Source organism: Kogia breviceps, chromosome 3 (assembly GCF_026419965.1).
Source record: "Kogia breviceps isolate mKogBre1 chromosome 3, mKogBre1 haplotype 1, whole genome shotgun sequence".
Classification (NCBI taxonomy): Eukaryota; Metazoa; Chordata; class Mammalia; order Artiodactyla; family Physeteridae; genus Kogia; species Kogia breviceps.
The window spans coordinates 4,291,521-4,318,574 of record NC_081312.1 but is presented as its reverse complement, the minus strand read 5'-3'; the positions used below and the strand labels follow the sequence as shown (position 1 = coordinate 4,318,574).

At 38.2% G+C, this 27,054-nt stretch overlaps 1 non-coding gene and 1 pseudogene across 1 annotated transcript; both read left to right on the top strand.

Annotated features, from left to right (window-relative positions):
* The first annotated feature begins 16,348 nt into the window (after positions 1–16,348).
* LOC131754141 (small nucleolar RNA SNORD113/SNORD114 family) lies at positions 16,349–16,418 on the top strand (annotated as a pseudogene).
* Positions 16,419–22,272: 5,854 nt separating this feature from the next.
* LOC131754165 (small nucleolar RNA SNORD113/SNORD114 family) lies at positions 22,273–22,344 on the top strand. Its single transcript, XR_009335198.1, has one exon. It is a non-coding gene; the product is annotated as a small nucleolar RNA SNORD113/SNORD114 family (small nucleolar RNA).
* The last annotated feature ends 4,710 nt before the right edge of the window (positions 22,345–27,054 follow it).

Genomic DNA, 27,054 nt, shown 5'->3' with positions numbered 1-27,054 from the left:
TTCTTGGGGGTATTGAGAGTTTTAATGAGGTTGGACGGGAGTTGAGAAGAAGCTGAGTAGGTGAAGGGCAAGATGAAGAGTTATAGTTCTCTTGGTTCAACTTCATGGCTTCTAGAAACAGTGGGCAAGTTTCCCATATATGCTCTGCCCAAACTTCTTTCCCTACTTTTTTATTGTGCAGGGGGGGGGTAGAAAATAGCCACATTAGACATGTTTCTCGTTTGGTCTTTTGAGGGTGGCCAGCGGAACAAAGCATGGTTCTAGTTGAGCCTCACACCACGTGGGACATGAGGATTGGGTGACCTGCTCCCATTCCTGGGCAGGACATTTGCAACTGAAGCCTCGGTGGCGTGTGACTGCACGTGAGGATGGCACCGGAGGTGGGGGGTGAGGGCATTTGGGTGCCCTACCAGCCAGGTGACAGGAGATGGGTTTAGCATCTCTGCTGACTTGCTGGGCCATGTTGGGAGGAAGATCCCAGCATGACCTGAGCCCAGAATCCGTGCAAGTCCTGTGGGAACTGACACCACTGCATCTCCTCCAAGAAAGCTTACTTACTCATTCAGGATTTATCGGTACATCCTGGAGATGCCCTGTGCGCCTGGGGATGCCTGTGTGGGAGGTGAGACCAGCTCTCCTATTTGCCCACACGTGCATTCACATGCTCACCTCGTAGGCTGAGAGTCAGGTATCAGAGAGCAAGAAATGCCACAAAAATGAGGCATCGGGGCTAAGTGGGGAAGAGACACTGGGGCCAGACTTCCCGCACTGGCTGCCTTGCTCAGAATCTTCCTGGCTGTGTGACCACTCGTAAGTCGCTTAACTTCTCTGAGGCTCCATTTCCTCGCGTGTACCGTGGGGCTAATCATGTCTTTGCTCAAATGTCACCTTCTCAGTGTCACTTTCGCCTTCTTGTTGCTTTCTATCACTCCTCTTTTCCGCTTTCTTTTTCTCCGTAGCTCTCACCACCATCTTCTATCCTGTATGTAGTACTTGTTTAATTTCAATACTGTCTTCTCCTGTCTCCACCCACAAGAAAGTTAGCGCTCAGATTTTTGTCTGTTTTATTCGTTGCTGTCTCCCCTGGCCTGTACCCGGCACAAAACGCATGCTCAAAACTTTTTTGGGGAGAAAAGAGAGAGAGATGCTGTTGAATTGTTTCCATCCCAGAGTACTGCCAGTGGCAGCAGAGTAGGCTGCATGGTGCCTGGTGGAGTGTTTATTCAGTGAATGTTGGCTAATTTTGATTATTATGTCTTCTTCACAGGTCTCTTGTGAGGATCAAAGGAGATAATGTGTGCGAAGGCGTGCTGTGAATTCTGCGTGCCCAGGGCAGGAGGTACAGCGTTAATGACCCTCTGCCACTTTGAGGGGACTTACACTTAAACTGTATGCTTTTCATTTTCACACCGCCTGGGAGGGAGGGAAGCCTGAGAGATCACTGCCCCCTGAGGCTCGGCGCGGGGAAGGGCCTTGCTGGAGGCTCACGGTGGGCGCAAGGCAGACGCAGGGGCCTGCGCTGGGCCCCCCAGCCTAGGGGGCTTTCTACGTCTCCCTTATGTAAGGCCCCACGTGGGTATATTTATGTGTACCTATTACATTATATACGCACCTACATAATGGAAGTATGTTTTAACTTGTCATTTATTTTTTATTTTTCATGCCTCAGAGTTGCTCTGAGGCCAGCATTCTGGGCACCCACCAGGACAGTGTGCGAGGGTAGGAAGGAAGCTGGCTGTGTCTTGTCAGTAAGGGTCACAGTTGTTTGGTTTCTGGGAAACAATGTGAACATCAAGAATCTCCTGGCATGGACTCCCCCGAAGGCAACCCCGTTTCATGAAATGCATTTTAGTTTTCCGAAGCGCATCCCTTAGTTGGATTTCTGTTTTCCAGGGCACTTGTTTAAGCTTTGATGCCGGGTCCAAAAAGAACAGATCCCAACAATTTCCTGCCCGAGGCCCATCCTTTCCGAAACACTCAGCTTGGCCTGAGCATCGAGATCATTCGTTTCTCTAATCGGATCGGGGGCCGTGGGACCCTCGGGGTGGGCGGCGTGGGGCGGGGCAGGGGCAGGGTGAGTGCAGGGTGGGCGCTGCTTGAGGAACGGTCGGCTGTCAAATGCTCCCTCACGCTGGACCCTCGAGGGTGTCGCTGTCCTCAGTCGACCAGTCGCACAAGTCGGGGCACAGGGCAGAGGAGCCAGGTCACGTCTCTGCAGTTACACAGCTCACGAGTGCCTGCTGGGGTGGAACCTGGTCTGTCTGTCTGTCTAGCACCACAGCTGCTGCAGAGGGAAGAAAGATTTGGGGGATGGGCCCAGAGCCCGGGCTGGGAGGGGTGGGTGTTGTCACCTGGCTGACTTTGGCAAATAGCTGATTCTGCTTAAGGACTAGGGCTGTGACTGCCGGTGGGAAAACAGGCACAGAGAGGTCGGTCAGCTTTCCTGATGTGGCCCAGCGAGTCAGGATTTGAGGCTGGATTTGAGGCAGGCAGCGTGATGCCAACATACGTGCTTTAACCATTGGCCCGCAGTGCCTCATGGCTGTGAGCACAGATTAAGAGGGCACGTGGAGTTCAAGGATCTGGGTTCGAGTCCTTCTACCACCCCCTGCTGGGTGTGCTTGTAAGTCAATCACATGTATTTAATTCTCCCTCTTGACCAGGCCCTGCAGAGGCCCAGCCAGCCACTGAACCATGGAAAATATTTTTTAAGAATACATATGTGATAAAATTTTACATATATAAAAAGGAACGGGGAGGGTGCACAGGAGATTTGAGAGTGATTATTTAAGGTAGAGGGCAGCAGGGCAGTAAGGGGGTGGGGCACTGGAGGTGGGGGCAGTGCGTGGCTATTGTACTGCTTTTAATAATCAGTAAAATAAGAGAGGCATGTCAGGAGCAGGGATGAGAGTGGGTTGCAAACCAAGGATGGAGATGAATTCTCCACAACCGAGGGACATGAAAAAAGAGATCAGAGTGGTTTGTGGTCCTTCGCTTTATTATTAAAAATAATAAAAGAATAAAGAAATACTGTCGGGCTTCCCTGGTGGCACAGTTATTGAGAATCCGCCTGCCGATGCAGGGGACGCGGGTTCGTGCCCCGGTCCGGGAGGATCCCACATGGCGCGGAGCGGCTGGGCCCGTGAGCCGTGGCCGCTGCGCCTGCGCGTCCGGAGCCCGTGCTCCGCAACGGGAGAGGCCGCAGCGGTGAGAGGCCCGCGTACCGCAAAAACAAAAAAAAGAGAGAGAAATATTGTCATAATGGCCTTGAGCAGCGCAAGGGTGAAAATGTGTTCTGCATGAAAGGTGATGATGAATCCAGGTCTGCTAACCTGCCATTAACGAGCAAAAAAGGTCTGGGCAATTTTCTTCCTTTTCATGGGGATTTGTGTTCTATAGAATGGACACACTGGGGTTTCTCCACTGGACAGGATCTTGGCTCTGGGGAAAGACACTGTAGACAGGTTATAAGCGGGGATGAATGGGTGTTCGCTGCATAGTTACAAATGAATGAATGCACAGATCCAATTAAAGAGAGCCAAGCTTACACCACTGATGAGGATGTGTTTTCAGACAAGTGTTATGAGTAATCTAGTTCTACCCAACAGTAGTTATTAAAAATAATAGTACGAATACCCAATAGGTTCTAGGCTGTTGGGACTGTGTGTAGGAGGCATATTAACAGGTAGATAGAACAGTCATTGGTCTTGGGCTGAATGGTGGCTTCAGGTGTTCTTGATATATTGTTAGGAACGAAATAGATGAGAATAAAATACATGACAAAATGAAAGAGAGCCAAGGGCAGACCAGCAAAGATCATGTTTTATGGCTTCTGGTTTAAGGTTAATCCGCTTATGGACAATGGCGGACTACTTAAAACAACAAAACCAAAGCTCTTACCTCTCTGACTAAGAAGCATTGGTCTATAAGGACTAATCGATGTTTTTGTTGTGGGTTGGTGCTGAGCTCCTGTGTGCTTATTGTGTTTCCAAAAATAAGTAAAAACAACAAAAAGGACAAGTAGGAAACAAGGATGAGATTATATCTGGAATCAAAGATGATTATTACTTCAATTCTGCCTAGCTGAGTCCATTAGGAAGAAGATCTGGGCTGGTTCTTCTGAGTTAGAAGCATAGAGACAGATGCTTGTAATAGCCATTATTCTTGTTTTCGATTAGGGTGGTGAATTCATACATGTTTATTGTAATAAATAGTTATTAAATGGAGAAATATGTACAATGAGAGCTATGCTTGGGCCAATGATGAGACTCTGTCATGTGATCAGTACTATGCTGCTCACCTGACGGCCGTTAGAAAATATCTAGGTTGTTTCATCCTTTTGAATATCTGCCTTGTGTTCCACAGAATGGAGGCCCCAGAGTGGGTCTAATGACACTCTGTTGATGAAGACCTTGGCTGTGACTTCTGTGGGAAATGAGCCATGGACCAACCAACGTTAGTGATGGTTAGTGTTGCTTTACGGTTGGGTGGTTGGTTGATGGGTGTGTATGGGCTATTAAACATGAATGGACACAAATAAGATCAAAGATGGCCAAGCATAGACCAATGATGAGACTCTGTCATGAACCCGGGTGATGAATCTCATTTGGCATAACTGTCAGCAAATTAAAAAATAATATAACTGGGCTGTTCTCTGTGTAGTAAATGAGCAGATAAAAACAAATGATTATATATGAATCATTATGTTAATTTTATATATGTATATGTATAATTACACATTAATAATATATGTTTCTATAAATATAATTGTTACTTATTCTTGGGGTGAATGGTATGCTCATGTATGTTTACTCATTTATTAAAAAGAAAAGGATGCGTGCATAAATAAAATCAAAGAGGTCAAGCATGGACTAAGGAAGACAATGTATCACGACCCAAGACTTAGGATTACACAATTCTGCAAATCTGAGGGACGTTAAAACAACAACAAAAATTCTATACCATTTCATGTATTTTAATAGCATTCTACTATTAATTTATACACTACGGTTTATATAAATACTTTCCTGTTGGTGAAGTTTAGACTGTTAACTCAGTGAGAGATGCACATAGAAATGAAAAGAATTGGTAGTTTATTATATTTGGGGGAAGATTCATGGGTGTTCTTTTAGGATTTTTTTTAAAAGGGATAAATAAAATTAAAAAGGGCAAAGCACAGACCAATGAGGATAATGTTTCATACACTAAGGCTGATTAATTCAATTCTACACAAGTGAGACTCATTAAAAACGATCCAGGCTGTTCATTCTTTTAAACGGTTGCTTTCTGTTGCATGAAAATATATTATATATATTTATATAATCATACAACATTTATGAGAATTTTGACTCTTATTTGGGTGGAAAAGGTAAAGAAAATGTAAGTAATAGTTGACGTTCTTAAATCTTCAGCTGGAAAGTGGTTTAAGGGTGTTGATAAGTAAGTAAATGAATGAATGAACAAATTAATGAATAAAACGGGAGGGCATACATGGGCCGATAATGATAATGTTTCATTATTCCAGAATTAAAATTATTCTAATTCTGTACATTCCAGGTCCATTTTAAGTATGTGTTGGTTAAGGAGCAGATATTCATTATTCCTGTTTTTGCATGGTGGTGTGTTGCATGTTAATTTCAGTGCTAAAAAAATTAGTAAATGTGTAAAGTACAAAGAAGCCAAAACGGAGACTGGTGATGAGAATGACCCAAAGATTAGAGGATTACAGTTAATTTAGTTCTGTGCTCTTGACTGCCATAAAAATAGTATGTTTCATTCCTTTTACCAGATATTTTGTATTTCATGGTGTATGTGTACCTAGTTTATTTGAACATCCTTCTATGCAGAAAGATCTAGGTTATTAACTCACTGAGCAAGGAGCACAAAAGGAGATGAAAGATAACGTCAGTGTTCTACCTGTGGAGTATGAGACTGGGTTTACGGTTGCTAATTAAAACTCCTTTAGAAATAAATGATCGACTCAAACCAGAGAGAATCAGCATAGACCAATGATTAAGAATTATAATTAATCCCCTCTAGCTTCATTAGAAACAGTTCTAGACTTACCTAAGGGTAAAGAATGTATGTGAGTGCTGTCCAATAGAAATTTCTGCACTGATGGACATGGTCTGTAATTTGTTCTGTTCAATATGGTAGCCATTAGTTACATGTGACTGCTGAGCACTTAAAATGTGGCTGGTGTTCATGGGGAACTGAATTTTTAATTTTACTTTATTTTTATTAATTTGAATTTAAATTGTCATATGTGGATAGTGGCTACTCTATTAGTTGCATTGGATGGTTGGTTAATGAGAGTTTCTTGAATATTAGGTATGAATAATTAAATATATAAATTAATAAAGAGGGTTGATTATGGGCCAGAGATGAGAATATACCATGAGAAAAAGATTATAATTAATCCAGTTCTGCACAACTGAGATTCACTGGCAAAAAGTCTTTGGTTCATGAAAAATAGACATAGGCTTATTCATTTATTTTATCAACTATGAAGTATTACTTTGAATGTGTGCCCCATAGTTTATGTGAACATTTCTCTAATATTGAAGATCTACGTATTTTGGTGAGAGAAGATCAAAAATTTATTGTCAAAGTTGTAGCTGGTGAGTTGAATAGTGGTTTTGCAGATATTCATTATATTATTATTTATTTCAAAAAATGAATAATAAATAGTAGAGAGTCCATGTGTGGTGCAAGGAAGACAGTATGACATGTACCAACGTTTGTGATTAATACATAAATAATAACTTTGGTCCATAAATCAAACATCCCTTTTACATTTTTTGGTGAGGAACATATAGACATATGTACCTAATTGTCAGTATACGTATAGGACTAAGCAAGGTCCAATGAAGAAAGTATATCACGAACCAAATATTTATATTAATACATTTCTGAACAACTGAAACTCATTTTATAAAGGTCTTTGTTTCTCTCTATTTATGGGTAAGAATTACAAAGATTTATCTACCTATCCTTTATATCCATACATATTATATATACATATATTATAGATATGGATAAAAATTGTAGTTTTTCTAAGGTTTGATAGTACATTCATGGTGATTTCATTGACTATTATAAAAAAACCAATACATGAATAAATTCTTAAAAATAAGAGGAAGGAAATGTATGAGTTAGTCATTGTTGTGGCAGTGCTGCATAACAAGTAAGGCACAATTTCATTGACTTACAAAACAGCAATTATTACAACCATAACAATATTTATTTCTCACGTGTGGGTCTGTGGGTATCTTGCAGCAGTTGTGCTCCAGGCTGTGGGTTGGGTTCACATCTGCCCAACTTGCCTTCTTTTTCAAGGTTCTTAGATAGAGGAATTGTAGTGTCTGGGCCATGCTCTTCTCACAGTGAAAGCTTGAAGCTCCAGAGGGCAAGCAAAACCACGCCTGCACATTTAAAGACTTTGCTTTGACATGGTTTAAGTCATATCCACTCATACTCCATTGGGCAATGCAAGTCATACGGCACAGCATCAGTGGTGTGGGGAAGGACAGTCTTCCTATAGAGGACAGGGAAGGGAGAGGGAATATTTGCTGAAAAATGACATAACTTACCCCATGTCTCCCAACTGGTGAGAAATATGTACTTCATGTTCCTACATGAAATACAATCATTCTCTCTTCAAAACGTCCCAGAAGTCCTTGCAACCAGTGCTTTAGTTGAGCATCTCGATTCACTTCTGGTTTGGATGTGACTCTTCCTTATTCAGAGACTTAGAAATCAGAGATGGGTTATCTGTCCCCACATGGTAAACGTACTGTGTTGGAAACACCCCCACTTGCAAAGAGAGAAAATGGGAGGCACAAAGCAGTTCATTCCAACTCTGCTGGGCAAAAGATGTGAGCTCTCCTACCTGCAGCTGTCACCTGTATAGGAGGGAGAACAAAGGTGGATGTTGGTAATGGCCGCCATTCGTATCCTTCTTGTAGGTGATCAGTTCAATGATGTTCATTGACATAAGCGTTGAGAATCATTAATTAAGTTAAAAAATGGAGTGTTGCTTGTGGTCAAAGGGGAGAAGGAGGGCCAAGCACAAGGCAAGGATTATGGTTAATTCAGTATTTCACAACTAACTTTCATTTAAAAAGTTTACATCGAATACTGTTCACTCTTTTTTATGCCTGATTTCTGTTCTACAGAATGAACGCACTGGAGCTGATCAGCCATCCTTAACTGTTGAAGGGCTTACTTCTGTGGGTAAGGAGCATGGAGGCCGATGTAAGTGACAGTCAGAGTCCTTGTGCTTGGTTTGGATGGTTTGCTCATGGATGTTGACTGTATTACTTAAAAGAAACAAATGGCTTCATTCATCACTTGTTAATGTAACAGTAGACCACGCGTGAACCAGTGTTTAGAGTGTGATATGAACCAAGAATTGTGATGAATCTAATTCAACACAACTTAATTCCATTAAAAATACACCAAGGGGCTTCCCTGGTGGCGCAGTGGTTGAGAGTACGCCTGCCGATGCAGGGGACACGGGTTCGTGCCCCGGTCCGGGAAGATCCCATGTGCCGCGGAGCGGCTGGGCCCGTGAGCCATGGCCGCTGAGCCTGCGCGTCCGGAGCCTGTGCTCCGCAACGGGAGAGGCCACAACAGTGAGAGGCCCGCGTACCGCAAAAACAAACAAACAAACAAAACAAAAAAACCCTCACCAAGGCCGTTTAATTTACGTTACTGGCATTTTACTATTCCATACTCATGTTATACCCACTGTGACTTTGACTTAGACATTCCCCACTGACAAAGATCTATGCTGATAACTGGTTGAGAGGGTAGCACGTAGGAAGGTAGAGAGATATTATCAGTGTTCTATTGTGGAGGAAGGTGGTAGGCTCAGAAGAGTTCACTGTGTCATCTTTGAAATGTAGACAAATTAAAGTAAGAGGGCTAAGAACAGGCCAACGATGAGTGGGGGATTGCTACGTAGCAAGAATGTTGATTGATTCATATGTTATTTTATTTATTTATTTATTTATTTTCGGTATGCAGGCCTCTCACTGTTGTGGCCTCTCCCGTTGCGGAGCACAGGCTCCGGACGCGCAGGCCTAGCGGCCATGGCTCACGGGCTTAGCTGCTCCGCGGCATGTGGGATCTTCCCGGACCAGGGCACGAACCTGTGTCCCCTGCATTGGCAGGTGGATTCTTAACCACTGCGCCACCAGGGAAGCCCGTAAAATATTTCTTTAATAAGTTATTTATACTGATTACTTGTTGAAATGATAGTATTTTAGATCTATTGGGTCAAATAAAATATACAGTTATAATTGACTTCACCTGTTTCTTTTTAAAAATATAGATTCTAGAAAACTTAAAATATATGGGAGGCTTGCATTATATTTTTATTGGCCAGCACTGCTATAGACTAATGATAGGGATACTCAAGGATCTTTTCCTTTATGTTTTTCTGACCCATGGGTATTGATTGTATTATTATTAGTCAGCTAATGGACCAATTAATGAAAAATGGATACATGAATGAGAAAAATGGGAAAAAACGCACACTAAATATTAAAGCGTATATTGACACAAGGGTTATTTTAAATAAAGCACTAAAGCCCATAAAAACAATGTAAAGTGGTTAATCCATCCGGGTAATGAACATATGAACAGAGATGTATAGTAATCAATGCTGTTGTATTGGATTGGTGGTGTGTTGCTAGTCTTAAATTTTTAAATTCATTTATTATTTTTTTAAAAATAAAATGACCTACATGGACAAATAGCTGATTAAATAACCAACTAAATAGAAGAGGGTTGAGCATGGCAAGTATCAAATGAAGGCAGCATAGTGATAAAGGTGTTGGTCAGTTCTTTTGGCACCACTGGTATCCACGGCAAAAAAAATCCAGTCTCAGCTCTGTGGGAAATGAGCCTCTAGTCAGTGATTAGGAAGTTCGCCAGGTCTTAATCTTAGACTTTGAGTCTCCCGAGTATTGATTATGTTATTACTGTTTAAGTGAATCAATGCATAAATTAAACAAGTGTATAAATGAATGAAAAAAGAGGGCAAAGTATGGGCCAATAATGCAAGAACTATTACTAATATGTTTGTGAAGCACTAAAGTCCATTAAAAAAGGCACTGACATTCATTTTTTAAAAAAGGGAAGATATTTACATAAATAAGAAAATTAAAGAGGGCCAGTGTTGAGACTGTGTCAGATGATAAGAATTATGATTAATCCAGTTTATTCACTGAGTTCATTAAACAACAACAAAGATCTAGTTTGTTATCTCTGTAGGAAATGAACAGGTTGACTGATATTAGTTTTTTCTTTTTAACATCTTTATTGGAGTATAATTGCTTTACAATGGTGTGTTAGTTTCTGCTTTATAACAAAGTGAATCAGTGTTACATATACATGTGTTCCCATATCTTCTCCCTCTTGCGTCTCCCTCCCTCCCACCCTCCCTACCCCACCCCTCTAGGTGGTCACAAACCACCGAGCTGATCTCCCTGTGCTATGCGGCTGCTTCCCACTAGCTATCTATTTTACGTTTGGTCGTGTATATATGTCCCTGCCACTCTCTCACTTTGTCACAGCTTACCCTTCCCCCTCCCCATATCCTCAAGTCCATTCTCTAGTAGGACTGTGTCTTTATTCCCATCTTACCCCTGGGTTCTTCATGACCTTTTTTTTCCCCCTTAGATTCCATATATATGTGTTAGCATACAGTATTTGTTTTTCTCTTTACTTCTCTCTGTATGGCAGACTCTAGGTCCATCCACCTCACTACAAATAACTCAATTTTGTTTCTTTTTTTCAGAGTTTTGGATCAGTTTCTTTGGATTCCAAGCTATGGATTGTAAGGGAATGAATGAATAAATTTATGTCACAGTCAGTTATTTAAAAGGGGACAAATCATGGACCAGTGATGAACACTTTTAATTTATAAAGCAAGTACATCCTTCATTGCTGGTGTCCATGTAAAGAATATGAAGTCTAGGCTCCAAGCTGTCTGTTTAGGGTTCACAGATAAATTCATGTTATAGTGTTTCAGTTTGGGCTGCTTGTGGGCTTACTATTTTTTAAGTTAAGTATAGTTGATTTACTATATTATTTTCAGCTGTACAGCATAGTGATTCAGTATTTTGGCAGATTATACTCCATTATAAATTATTATAAGATAATGGGCATAATTCCCTGTGCTATACAATATATCCACAAGTTTGTTTTCTATTACCTGTTTCTGTTTTGCATATGCATTCATTTGTATTGTTTTTTAGATTCCACACATAAGTTATATAGTATTTGTTTTTCTATGTCTGACATATTTCACTAAGCATAATATTCTCTAGGTCCATCCACGTTGCTGCAAATGGCAGAAATTCATTCTTTTTAATTGCTGAGTAATATTCCATTGTGTGTGTGTGTGTGTGTGTGTGTGTGTGTGTAATTTTGTTTATCCATGTGTCTCTTAATGGGCACTTGGGTTGCTTCCATGTCTTGGCCATGGTAAATAGGGCCGCTATGAACATTGGGGTGCATATATCTTTTTCAGTTAGTGTTTTCATTTTTTCCAGATATATCTCAGGAGTGGAATTGTTGGATGATATGGTAGTTCTATTTTTAGTTTTTTAAGGAATCTTCATACTGTTTTCCATAGTGGCTGCACCAGTTTGCATTCCCATCACCTCCTCTCTAACATTTGTTTTTGTAGACTTTTTGATAATAGCTATTCTGACAGGTGATACCTCATTGTGGTTTTGATTTGCATTTCTCTAATAGTGTTATGAGCATCTTTTCATATGCCTGTTGGCCATCTGTATATCTTCATTGGAAACATGTCTATTGATGTCTTCTGCCCATTTTTTGATTGGGTTGTTTGTTTTTATGATATTGAGTTATATGAGCTTAGATTTACTCTTGTTAATTAATGATAGGCATATGATTAAATTAATCCATTACTAATCAAATTAAATGATGGATAAGCAAATAGATAAATACATAAAAAGGGTCAAGAATGAGCACTGGCAAAATGTGCCATGAAACAAAATTTTAGATTAACCCAACTTTGTTTCTTCTTCACCTTTTAAAATTAATTAATTAATTAATTAATTGGCCATGCCCTGTGGCATGTGGCATCTTAGTTATCTGAGCAGCGATTGAACCCATTCCCCCTGCGTTGGAAGCTCGAAGTCTTAACCACTGGCCTGCCAGGGAAGTCCCAGATTAACTTAGGATTGAACAAGTGAGGTCCATTAAAAAAAACAAAAGGTAAAAGAGGGTGCTTCATTCATTTTACAGTTATTTACAATTTTGCTTTATTTATTTATTTACCACTGTTGATTTGCACATTCCATCCGGGATAAAGATTTAGGTTTCTAACCTATAGAGAGGCAAAACACAAGGAAAGATGGAAAATTGTTAGTGAAGTAAAATGAGATGTTCCTGGATTGTTTTGTTGCACATTTAAAATTTGAACAAATTAAAGAAAGATTAAAGGACCAAGAACGGCCATGATGAGTTTGGGTTTGCATGGAGACTGTTGATTGATCCATATGTGCTACAGTGGGGTCCACTGTAGAAAGAGTGTATTAGTTCTTAGAGAGATGAGCAAAAACCAGAAGGTAGTAATGTTCTTAGATCTTATTCTTGCTTTGTGGTGATTAATGGATATTGATTAATTATTAGTCAATCAATGAATGAATTAGTAAACAAATGTATAAACGAATAAAGAAAAAAGTCCCAAGCCTAGATCACTGATGAGTACTCTGAGGTGTCCAAACCGAGGATTTTGATTAAACCCCATAACTCTGAGGTCCCTTATAAAAACAAACCTAATTTCCTGCCTTGGTGGGACATGAACTTGTAGCTGAAGTTAGGAATACAGGCATCTTGCTCTTAGCTTTGATAGATCTTAGGTATAGATCCTTTTATTAGTGAATCAGTAATGAGTAAATAAATAAATGTATTATTTAATGAAGACAAAGAGGGCAAGATAACCACCAACGAGAGTATCTAATGAAATACAGATTATTCTTAAAACATCTCTGAGGAGTTGAGTTCTAATAAATGAAGGGTCCAAGGCATTTAACATGTTGATCAGGAACCTATGGGCAACTCTGTGTCAGAGTCAGTGTTGTTTCTGGGTTGGTGGTTGTTAATTTTATTAAGAAAGGTGGAAAAAGAGAAATGTAATAATCGATTACAGAACTACCTAATTAAAGAAGATCAAGCATGGGCCAATATTAAGAATTCATGACATGAGAGGAGTTATGATGATATCAGTTTGTCTCAATCAGTATCATTTTTGAAAAACACATCTAGTTGTTATTCTGTGGGTATTGAGTTTTTATAAATTTATTTATTTATGACTGCATTGGGTCTTCATTGCTGTGCGCCGGCTTTCTCTAGTTGTGGTGAGCGGGGCTACTCTTTGTTGCAGTGCGCGGGCATCTCATTGCATTGGCTTCTCTTGTTGTGGAGCATGGACTCTAGGTACGTGAGCTTCAGTAGTTGTGGCACGTGAGCTCAGTATTTGTGGTGCACGGGCTTAGTTGCTTTGCAGTATGTGGGATCTTCCTGGACCAGGGCTCGAACCTGTGTCCCCTGCATTGGCAGGCGGATCCTTAACCACTGCGCCACTGGGGAAGTCCGTGGGTATTGAGATTATGGGCAGATGTTAGTGTTATTTAGGACTCTTACCTGGGGTATGTAAGTGATATTATTGTTAGTGAATGAAGGAAGAGGTTATTTAAAAGAGGGCAAACATGGACCAATGAGGATATTGTGTCAATAAAAATGGTTTATTAATCTCACTGTACTCTTCTGATGTGCATATAAATAAAAGGGGACTGAGCTATACCCACTTTGGGTAAAGAGCCATAGAGATAGTTACCTATAATAGTATTTTAGACCATTTTGCATTTGCTTTGAAAAAATGAACAAGTTATTCCATGAGTAAATAAATAAATAAACAAATATATGAATAAAGTCATAAAGTAGGGTCAAGCATGGTGAGAATATATCAAGAAACAATGATGTAAATTTACCTCATTCTAATCAAGGAAGACCTATAAAGAAGGTAATGTGGGCTCTTACCTATGTGAGTAAGGTTTAATAGAAAGAATTTGGAACAGGCATAGTTCTTAATTATTCTACTAGGATGTAAATTTAGCAGTTGTCATCATCTTATGTACATTAATAATTAAAAAATAAATAAAAAGAGGGCCATTCTTGGGCTAATTGAGTGTGATGAAAACAGGGTTTTATGATAAATCTGTTACAGCAAGACTAAGGTCTCTTAAAAAAATCTACAACATCATTAATCATTAGAGAAATGCAAATCAAAACTACAATGAGATATCATCTCACACCGGTCAGAATGGCCATCATCAAAAACTCTAGAAACAAGGCTTCCCTGGTGGCGCAGTGGTTGAGAGTCCGCCTGCCGATGCAGGGGACATGGGTTCGATCCCTGGTCCAGGAAGATCCCACTTGCTGCAGAGCAACTAAGCCCGCGAGCCACAACAACTGAGCCTGCATGCCTCAACTACTGAAGCCCGCGCTCCTAGAGCCCGTGCTCCACAGCAAAGAGTAGCCCCCACTCACCACAACTAGAGAAAGCCTGCGCGCAGTACGAAGACCCAACATGGCCAAAAATAAATAAATAAATAAAAATTTAAAATCTCAAATACAATAAATCTAAAAAAAGAATTAAAAAAAATCTAGAAACAATAAATGCTGGAGAGGGTGTGGAGAAAAGGGAACCCTCTTGCACTGTTGGTGGGAATGTAAGTTGATACAGCCACTATGGAGAACAGTATGGAGGATCCTTAAAAAACTACAAATAGAACTACCATATGACCCAGCAATCCCACTACTGGGCATATACCCTGAGAAAACCATAATTCAAAAAGAGTCATGTATCAAAAATGTTCATTGCAGCTCTATTTACAATAGCCAGGACATGGAAGCAACCTAAGTGTCCATCAACAGATGAATGGATAAAGAAGATGTGGCACATATATACAATGGAATATTACTCAACCATAAAAAGAAATGAAACTGAGTTATTTGTAGTGAGGTGGATAGACCTGGAGTCTGTCATACAGAGTAAAGTAAGTCAGAAGGAGAAAAACAAATATCGTATGCTAACATGTATATATGGAATCTAAGAAAAAAAAATGTCATGAAGAGCCTAGGGGTAGGATGGGAATAAAACACAGACCTACTAGAGCATGGACTTGAGGATATGGGGAGGGGGAAGGGTAAGCTGTGACGATGTGAGAGAGTGGCATGGACACATATACACTATCAAATGTAAAATAGATAGCTAGTGGGAAGCAGCCGCATAGCACAGGGAGATCAGCTGGGTGCTTTGTGACCACCTAGAGGGGTGGGATAGGGAGGGTGGGAGGGCGGGAGACGCAAGAGGGAAGAGATATGGGAACATATGTATATGTATAACTGATTCACTGTGTTGTAAAGCAGAAACTAGCACACCATTGTAAAACAGTTATACTGCAATAAAGATGTTAAAAAAAATCGACACTGTCTCTCCAATGTTCTAAAATCTGTTTTTCCTGCACAGATTCAGTATTCCCCAGTCTGATTTATTCATTACCAATGATGAAGATCTCGGCTGTCACTTCTGTGGATAAAAAACAAAGGGACTCATGTAAGTGAAAAAGTTTGTGTTCTTGGTTTGAAGGTCATTCATGTGGTCCATGGAATTGTTTCAAAGGAATGAGTGGCTACTGCAGACATAAAATCAAAAGATGTCACACATGGACCACTGCTGAGAAGGTGTAATGAACCTTGGGTTAAGACTGATCCATTTTAGTGAAACTGAGATCCGTTAAAAACAAAGTTGGAGGGTTTTGCATTCATTTTCACAGTTGCTTAATATTCCATTTTATTTTTGCACAACATTTTAAGAATATTTCTCAGTCGAAAACAGTCTAGGTTATTAAATCATGGAGGAGGGGGCACCTAGGAAGATGGAAAGTATTGTCAGGGCTCTAGTTGTGTGGTAAGCTAGTAGGTTCATTGTAGTGCTTTTAAACTATGAAGAAATTAAATGAAAGATGAGCAAAAGCAGGGAGTAGTAAAACACATGGGCTGGGCATGAAGCAATGTTATTGATTAATCTATATGTGCAACACTGAGAGCCAATTAAAACTAGATCTCATTTGCTAGCTCTGTGGGGAATAAATATCTGTAAACAGCTCTCAGCAATATTCAAAGATCTTGCTCTTGGGTTTTTGTGATTCACGGGAATTATTATTTTTTTAAATCAATGAAACCATGAATGAAATAATCAGTAAATAATGAATGCATAAACAATCCATAAACAAGAGCTTGGATCAATGATGAGAGTTCTGGGGTATATGAATCAATAATTTTGATTAAACCCTAACTCTGAGGTCCATTAGAAAAAGACTTAGTTTTTCCCTCTAAGGGAATAGAGTTCAGAGCCATTTGGGGATCTGTTCTTAGGTCTTAGTGGTTCCTGGTTATGGTGTGTATTGATGTAAATGAATCAATGAATGCATGAATGAATAAATAAATAAATGTGTAAGTGAATGAAGATAAAACAGGTTACACATGAGAGTCCATGTTGGCGTTCTGGGTTGGTGGGAGGATGATCTAGTCATTTATTTCTGTGGGTAATCAGCCTGTGGGCAATTGTTAGCATTTCTGGTGTTCAAGTATAGATTCTCAGGTAATTATTTATGGTTATAAGTTATTGAATTAATATGATTGTATCTCAAATGATTATTTAAAAAAGGGCAGACTATGAACAAATATGGAGCATGTGATGTGAAGTAAGGTTAATGACCAATCCTGGTCAGATGATTCCATTGAAAATTAAAGAAATAAATGAAAGGATTTGTAAAGTCATAAAGTAAGATAAAGCTAGGATTATTTGTGAGAATGTGCCATGATGCTAGATTTAAAATTTATCCAATTCTACACAAAGTTCATAGAAATAATCAGTAGGCTATTAACTAAGAGCAGGGAGTATACAGCCATGCACCGTAATGCTTAAAAGCCTTATTCTTGAGTTAGGTGTTGGATTCAATGATGCTTGTTACTACATAGCTTAAAACTAAAAATCGAGTAAGTTGATAAATTAAAAAGGATTGCAGCTTTTGCACCAATGATGAGAATGTGATATTATCCAAGTTTATGATTAATCTGGCAGTGCAGAGCTCACATCCATTTAAAAACATCTAATATAGACTATTTAGAATTGGCTTTTTCCTTTACTGAATGAACATACCACAGCCAACTCAATCATTTTCTAATGGCGAATATTTTAGCTGTTGCCTTTGTCAGTAAGGAGCACAGAGACCAATATAAATAACGTTAAAGTTCATGTCCTTAATTTGGGGAGTTTGTTCATGGATTTTTAAGGAGTTATTTTTTAAAAACTGGTTTTACATATATAAATAAAATTAAAGAACACCAAACATCGACCAAGAATGGGAATGTTACGAACCAAGGTTCATGATTAATCATTTTTAGGGCCACATAATATCCCATTTTATTTTGACCCCCAAATATATTTAGAAATCCGTTCCTTGATGAAGATCAAGGTCATTTACCTGTTGAGGATTGAGAACGTAGGAAGAAAATTACATTGTTTTAGTTGTGAGGGAAGATGGTGGTTCATAGTTTTTATTCTACCATCTTTACAATATGGACAAATTATGTAAAGAGACAAGCAAAAACCTTTTATCGATGTGGCATTGCTATGAAGCACAACTGTTAATTAATCCGTACATGCAACACAGAGGTGCATTGAAAGAAGACATTAAGTGTATTAGTTCTGTGGGACAAATGTGAACAGACCTTCCTTAGTAACAATCACTCATCTTGTTCTTGGCATTTATAATTCATGGATATTGATTGTATTATAATTTATGCATGTAAAAATGATCGAGAAAGGAAGATATGAATGAAGGAGACAAAAAATGCAAAGTCTGGATCCATGTATTAGGGTGTCAGAATTAAGGATTCTGATTAAACTCTATAGCTCTGAGGTCGTTATAAGAAGAGATCTAGTTATTCACTCTATGGTAAGTGTGCTTGTTGCATAAGAAAGGAATATTCAGGATCCTGTTCTTGGGCTACGTGTTCCTTAGGTATGGATTTTTTTTTAACATCTCTTTTGGTGTATAACTGCTTTACAATGGTGTGTTAGTTTCTGCTGTATAACAAAGTGAATCAGCTATACATATACATATATCCCTATTTCTCCTCCCTCTTGCATCTCCCTCCCACCTTCCCTATGAATATTTTTTATTATAAATGAAAAAATGCATGAGTAAAGAAAGACATGAAGGAATGAATAAAGACAAGGAAAGCCATACACTGTTCAATTATGAGAGTATGTTTTCAAATATTTCTGAAGCACTGAGGTCTAGGAAAATAAATATATCAAGGTTTTACCTCTTTCAGCAGGGAGCAAATAGACAAGTATGCCCAAGATTGAATGTTGTTATTATGGATTGATGGTGGGTTACTGATCGTTTATTTTGTTAAGAAAAGGGCAAAATGTTTGCACAAATAATTAAATATCTAATGGAAAAAAAATCATGGACCAGTGATGAGAATAAGTCCTATAACAAGAGTTATGATTAATTTAAGATGGTTGACTGTGAGTATATGATCACATGTTAATATTATTGGAAAGTTTTTGTCCAGTGGGTTATAACTATAATAGTGACATATTATAATTATACATTGCTGTTAGTGAATGAATGGATTCATATTTTACTTAAAAGATGCAAATCGCACACCAATGAGGAGCTCTATTATGAAATAAGCATAGTGATTATCCTGTTTTACACAGTTGATTTCCATACTTTAAAAAAACTCTAGGCTTTTCCTATTTTGCATAATGTGCACATAGACAGATGCACATAATAGTATTTTGTTTCTGGGTTGCTGCCCAATTTAGCATTTTCTGTTTTCTTTATATAATGAGCAGCTGGTGAACTTACTCCATGAGTAATTAAATGAATGAATGAATGAGTGAGTGAGTGAATGAATACATAAAGAAGAGTCAAGCTTGGACCATGAAAAACAAGGATTAAAATTTGTCCAATTTGCACAAGAAAGATTCATTACAAAGGAAATCTGAGTTAAAGTTCTGACTTCTGGGTTAGATTGTGGATTCAGTGGTATTCATTATATTGCTTAAAATGAAAATTAAGTAATTGAGTAAATAAAAAATAGTGATATTCTTGGGTCAAAGAAATGAAACATGTTTTAGGTCTAATCTAGAACTCTACAATTAGTATCCTCTAAACATATCTAAATTCATGATTTTTCATTAAAGCCTGCTTTTCACCTCAGAATTAACACACCGTAACTGATTTAATCATATCTAATGAAGAAGCATTTGGCTGATACCTCTCTGTTTAAGAAGCATACATACCAAGGTGGGTAACATTCAAAGTTTGTGTTCTTGGTTAGGGGAATTTGTTCATCTGTGCTCACTGAAATATTTTAAAAAAATACATGGCTAGATAAAACTATAAAATTAAAGAAGGCTGTACATTACCAATGACAAGAATAGCTTATGAACCATAGGTAATGATGTTTAATTCACTTCTGCACACTGATGACTCCTACAAAAAGATGGAAGTGTTTCACACATTTTCAGAGGTGTTTGCTACTCTCTTTTATGTTTACATGCCAGTTGATATCAACATTTTTCCCTTCAAAATATCTCAGTGAGAGGGATCACATATGTCCTACATTGAGGGTCATTGCAAAGAGATCTAGTGTCATTGGCTCTGTAGGAAAAGAGCATATAGATTGTAGTAACATTCAAGGGTCTTATTTTCAAGATTCTGTGATTTATATATAGTGATTGTGTTATTATTGGACTAGTGAATGAATCAATAAACAAAGGGATAAAGGATTGAAGAAAAAGAGTGCTGAGCTTGGACCAATGATGGCTCCTACAGTGGGGGTTAGGTCTGAATCCAAAATTGTAATTAATTCCTATCTCAAAATCTGTGGTCTATTGAGTAAAAGGCATAAGGTAAACTCCTTGGGAAATGAACTCATGAATGGATAAAGAAATACGTAAGTGAATGAAGTTAAGGAGGGCCACACAGAGACCAATTATGAAATTATGTAATAAAGATTATTATTAGTGCCTGTTTGAAACACGGGGTTCCATAGATGAAGAGATTAAAGCTCTGAACCCTTCCATAGGGACAGTATAGACAGAGATACCTGAGAGTCCAGGTTGCTGCTTTCATTGCTGGTTTGGTTGTTTTAATTAGAAAAGGAGAAGAAAAAAGTTTACATAAAGAGTTGCTTAAATAATTGTCTTATTGAGAGAGGGCCAAACATGAACCAATACTGAGACTGTGTCATATGATCAGAGTTAGGATTAATTGAACTCTATTTGCTGAGTCTTATTTTTAAAAAAATCAAAAGAGGATTAGTCAGTTATGTCCATGCACCATGAGCTCTTCAATGCTCTTATGCAGTGCCTTGGTTTTCATTGATATTGATATGTTGTTATAAGAGAATGAAAGAATGTATTTCATATATAGATTAGTTATTCAAAAGAAGGCCAAGGAAGGGCCCGTGAGGAACATGTGTTATGAACCAGAGGTAATGATTACTCCAGTTATACCCAAATGTTGTCCAGATAAAGAATGAGAATTCTGGGTTTCTCCCCACTTTGGCTAAAAGTGGTCAAGCATGGACCAATGGGACTGATATAGAAATTCACATGGAGAAATTCTTTAGAAAAATGGGTAAATAATTTACTTCATGCCTAATTATATACGCGAATCAATAAATGAATCGCTAGATATATAAATCAGAAAAAATTGTGTGAATTGGTGAGAATATACCACAAAACAAAGATTTACATTATCCAATTTTGCACAAGTGAAATCCATTAAAAGCAATCACCAAGCTGTTAAATTTATGAATAGGGAGTATGTAGACACAATTTATGATAGATAAAGGTTCTTATTCTCATATTGGTGTTCATTGTATTATTTAAAAATAAAAATTAAATGAATCAACAAATAAAGAGTGCCATTCTTGGGCAATGATGAGATTATTAAATGACCCAAGTTTATAATTAATCAAATACTGAAAAACTAACGTCCATTAAAGAAAATCTAACTATAGGCTCTTTCTTTTTTTGGAAAGTCTGTGTTTTCACCAAGTGAACGTATTACAGATGATTTAATCATTATCTAATGCTAAAGATCTTGGCTTTTACAAATTTGGTGGGTAAGGACAGAAGGGAGTGATGTAAGTAACAGAGTTTATGTTCTTGGGTTGGGCAGTTGGTTTATGGGTGTTGCTTAAAGTTTTCAAATAATTGGGTATATTAATAAATAAAAACAGCACCAACACGGACCAGAATTGGGATTTATGATTGATTAATCTGATTTAGTACTCTTTTAAAAAAATAAATTTATTTTTGGCTGCGTTGGGTCTTCGTTGCTTGCGCGGGCTTTCTCTAGCTGCGGCGAGCTGGGGCTACTCTTCGTTGCGGTGCACAGGCTTCTTGTTGCGGTGGCTTCTCTTGTTGTGGAGCACAGGCTCGTTGCAGAGCACGGACTCTAGGCACGCGGGCTCAGAAGTTGTGGCTTGCGACGTCTAAAGCACAGGCTCAGTGGGTGTGGTGCACAGGCTTAGTTGCTCCGCGGCATGTGGGATCTTCCCGGACCAGAGCTCAAAGCCGTGTCCCCTGCATTGGCAGGTGGATTCTTAAGCACTGTGCCACAGGGAAGCCTTGATTTAGTACTCTTAAAGTCCAATAAAAAAGATGAAGGTGTTTCCTTCACTTTCAGGGCTGCTTTACATTGTGTTTTATTTTTGTAGTGCAATTCATTTAAGTACTGCTCCATTGATAAAGATTTAAGCTATTATTTTTTTGAGGGAGGAGCACATAAGAAGATGGAAAAAATTGTTCTAGTTGTGGAGTGAGATTATGGGTCCCTTAGTTATTCACTGCATCATCTTTAAATGAAAAGGGCCAAGCATGGACCAATGGGACTGCTATGAAGCAAAGATGCTGATTAATTTCTATGTGCAAAAAGCACATATATATATATTGCAAAAAATGTCTGTTAGCACTGTGGGAAATAGGCATAGAGACAGTTATTAGTGATATTCAAGGATGTTGTTCTTGGGCTTTTTGATTCATGAGAATTGATTATATTATTATTAGTGAATCAGTGAATAAAGGAATAAACAATGCATAAGAAAGGAAGAAAAAGATGCCCAATATAGACCAATGATGAGTATTCTGAGATGTATCAGTCAAAGATTTTGATTAAGCTCTGTAACTTTGAGATAAATAACAGATAAATAAATAAACAAGAAAACTTGTTTATTTCCTTTGTGGAAGGGGCTTACCGCGGAAGTCAGGAGTAGTCAAAGATGTGGTTCTTGAGCTTTAGTTCTTAATGCCTGTGAAATGTATTGTAAGTGAAGCAATGCAAGAATAAATGAAAAAGTGTAAATGAATGATGACCAATGATTCAAGTCTGCAATGAAACAAGGATTATTATTTAAATATATTATTTCCTGAAGCACTGAGTTTCATAACCTAAATAGATCAAGTCTCTCTTAACTCTTTTACATATAGGATATATTCTATTCCAGGAGTCCATGTTGTTTTTGGGTTGGTGTTGGGTAGTTGATTGTTAGTTTATTTAGAAAAGGAGCAAATCATTTACATTAAAAATAATTGTTTAAATAAATGCCTAATTGAAAGAAGGCCAAGCATGGACTAATATTGGGAATATGATAGTATATGTGATCAAATCAATTCTGTTCACTGACTATTATTTTAAAAAACAAGAAAGGGTCTAACAAGTTATATCTGTGGACAATGAGCGTATGGACAGAAACTAGTCTTAGTCAATATTCTCGTTCAGGGTCTTGGCTTGCATTCATTTCGGATGTGTTGTTAAAAGTGAATAAATGAATGACTTCACATTTGGTCAGTTATTTAAAAGAAGGTAGTACAGTACATGGGTCAGTGAGGAACAGGCGTCATGAGACAAAGATAACGATTAAACCATTTTAGATAAAAAAAAGAAATCTAGTCTTATTTCACTTTGGACAAAGAGCATGTCAGCAGTTGCATGAAATGGTATTTCAATTCTGAATACTGGTGGGTTTTACTCTTTTTCTTTAAACAGATGAATAAACGATCACATTATTCTTTGAGTGTTTAAATAAGAGAAAAACATGAGTGAGTCAGTGGATGAAAAATTAGGGTAAATCTTGGACCAATATTTCATGGCACACTGTAAGCAATGCATGAATGTGTTCCTTTAAAAAAAGATGAATGAGGCTGTGAACTGTGTGGCTAGGGAGTATATAGATTAATAGAAATACCAGTTACATTAATTATTCTCAGCTGGTAAATTTAACAGTATTCACTACATTAATTAAAAACTAAACAGTAAACAAGTCAATATATGAAAAGTCAATAATAAGAATGTGATAGCAACCAAGATTTATGATTAATCTAGTACCTCATGACTCCAGTTCGTTAAAAAATAGTTAAATTTATCTTGTTAAATTTATCTTGTTAAATTATCTTGTTAAATTTATCTTGTTAAATTTAGTTAAATTTATCTTGTTCCATTCTCTATAAAAATGTGCATCTTACGTCACAGAATGAAAGCACTATAGCTGATTTAATTATTCAATAGTCATAAGATTTTAGTTTTTACCTCTGGGTAAGGAGTCTAGAGACTCTGGTAGACAACAGTCAAAATTCATGTCCTTGGTGAAGGTGATTTGTTCATCCTGACATTATGTTAAAGGAAAAAATACTAAATACATAAATAAAATCAAAGTGTGCCATGCAGGGACCAATAATGGTAATTAACCAAATTTTACAAGTAATCCAATTAAGGGCAACTGAGATTCATTAAAAATGATGGAGGGCTTTTATTCATCTTCAGAGTTTTTAATATTTTATTTTATTTTATACCATGGTTAATTTAAACCTTTCCTCAGTGATAAAGAACTAGGCCATAACTCCTTGAAGAGGGAGTAGATAGGAGAAGAGAAAATAGTATTAATGTCCTCATGGTGAGATATGACAGTGGTTGGTTGATCATTGTATTGTATTAGTTATTTATTGCTGTGTAACAAATGACCCTACAAATTAGTGGCTGAAAACAACAGTAAATATTTGTTACCTATCACAGTTTCTATGGGACAGGAATCCAGGAGAGGATTAGTGGGCAGTTTTGGCTTAGGGTCTTTTGCGAGGTTGTAGTCAAGATGTCAGGTAGAATTGCAGATATATGAATTGTAGATATATTGGGCTGGAGGATCTGCCTCCATGGCTCACTTACATGGCTAGAAAGTTGGTGCTGGTTGTTGACAGGAGGCCACAATTTCTTCCTACATGGACCTCTCCTCAGGACTGCTTGAGTATCCTTACAGCATGACAGCTGACTTCCCCAAGAATAATAAATACAAGAGAAAGAGAGGTGGAAAACTCAATCTATTTATAACCTAAATTCAGAAGTCATACACCATCACTCTCTCAAGTATTCTGTTGGTTAGAGAGGCCAGGCATGATTTAATATGGGAGGAGATTGCTCAAGGCTATGAATACCAGGCGTCATGGATCATTGGGTGCCATCTTGGAGGCTGGCTAGCACAACTACCATTTAAAAAAAAAAAAAACATTTATTTATTTATTTAGGCTGTGCCAGGTCTTAGTTGCAGCATGCGGGATCTTCGTTGCCGCTTGTGGACTTAGTTGCAACATGCGGACTCTTAGTTGCCACATGCATGTGAGATCTAGTTCCCCAACCAGGGATCGAACCCAGGCCCCCTGCAATGGGAGCGTAGAGTCTTACCCACTGGACCACCAGGGAAATCCCACAGCTACCATCTTTTTTTGTGTGTGTGTGTGGTACGCGGGCCTCTCACTGTTGTGGTCTCTCCCATTGTGGAGCACAGGCTCCAGATGCGCAGGCTCAGTGGCCATGGCTCATGAGCCCAGCTGCTCCACGGCATGTGGGATCCTCCCGGACCGGGGCACGAACCCGTGTCCTCTCCATCGGCAGGCGGATTCTCAACCACTGCGCCACCAGGGAAGCCCTACCATCTTTAAAGTGTGGAAAAATTAAATAAAAGAAGGTCAAGCATGGACAAGGTATAAATTTGGGATTGGCATGAAGCAAGTAAGCTGATGATCTCTATGTATAATGCTGAGATCTGCTGCAAAAAAGATGTAGCCTCTTAGTTTTATGGAAAACAAGCCTATAGATAGAGCTTTGTAACATTCTAGGATATTGTTTTTAGTCTTTTAAATTTTAGTTTTACACATTGACTTTATTATTATTAGTGACTTAATGAGGGAATCAGTAAACAAAAGTATGCATGAATGGAAAAAGCTCCAAGTTTGGACCAGTGAATATCTGGGGTGCCTGAATCAATGATTTTGATTAAACCCTATAACTCTGAGGCCAGAGACCTAGTTAATGCCTATATGATAAATGAACTTACAGCAGAAGTTAATAATATTCAGGATTTTGTTAGGCTATTAAGGTTCGTAGGTCTGGATTGTATTACTGTAAGTGAATTAATGAACAAAGAAATATATATATATTTAATATATATATATAAATGAAGACAAGGAAAGCCATATGTGGCCCAATTATGAGTGTTTAATATATTTTTTATTATTAATATTTTTCTGAAATACTCAGTTCCAACATGAATCTATTTGGGTAAGTAGCATATAGAGATAAACACCTAGAAACCAATGTTGTTCTGCATTACTTGGGCAGTGCTGGTTGCTTATTGAAAATAAGAAGATATGATCTAATTGGTTATGTCTGGGAGTAATGAGCACATGAGCAGCTGTTAATACCATTAAAATTTCTGATCCAGTTTCTATGTTCAGTGGGACTGGTGATATTATGAGTGAATGTATAAATACAGTAATCTTTCAACCAGTTATTTTGAGGAAGGTAAAGCGGGATTTCTCAGCCTCGCACTATTGGCATTTTGAGCTGGGTAATTCATTGCTGTTGGAGCGCTGTCCAATGCATTGTAGAATGTTTGGTAACTTCACTGACTTCTACTAACTAGATGCCAGTATTGACCCCCTCTCCCAGTGTGACAACCAAAAATATCTCAACACTGACAAATGTCCTCTGGGGGCAGTATTGCCCCCATTGAGAACCACTAGGTAAAGCATGGACCAAAGAGGAACATGTGTTAAAAAACAATGTGACTCATTTGTCCTATTGTTCCTTACTGATATTAAGACAAAGAAAAATCAAACTAGGTTCTTCTCACATTATCTCAGGTTCATGTGTATCTAATTGTATTGCAATTTGAGTTGTTGATGGATTGATCATATTGTGTTTTCTCTGGAAAAATAAATTGATGCTCAAATTATTCATGAGTACAGAAGTAAATGAATAAATAAAACAATGAATGGATAAATAAATAACAGAGTAGGGTCTAGCATGGACTATTGGTGAAAATGTGCCATGAAAGAAGTATTTAAGTGAATCCAATCCTGCACAAGTGACATCTACTCAACCTAAGTTGGGCTGTGTGAGAAAATAAGATGGAGGACATTTTTATCCCTTTCAGAGTGGATGATTATTCTACTGTATTTTTGTACCACAGCTAATTTAAATTTCCTCAAGTGACCTAGGCTATTGACTCTTTAATGAGAGCACATAAGAAGATGGTGGATGTTGTCAGGGCTCCTATTTTGGGGTAAAGATTGTGGTTTCATGGTCATTTATTGTATCATGTTTAAAATAGGGACAAATTAAATGAAAAGGGGTAAGCATGGATCTGCCATGAGTACAGGATTTCTAAGAAGCAAGGAAGTTAATTAATCCATGTGTGTGACTTTGAGATTCATACATTGATCTTAGCAATATCGGAGTTCTTAATTTTGGGATTTTTGTGTGTTGAAGGTGCAAATGAATGAAGAAAAAGAGAGCCAAGCCTAAACCAATGATCAGTATCCTGGGGTGTCTGAATCTGAAATTTTGATTAAGCCTT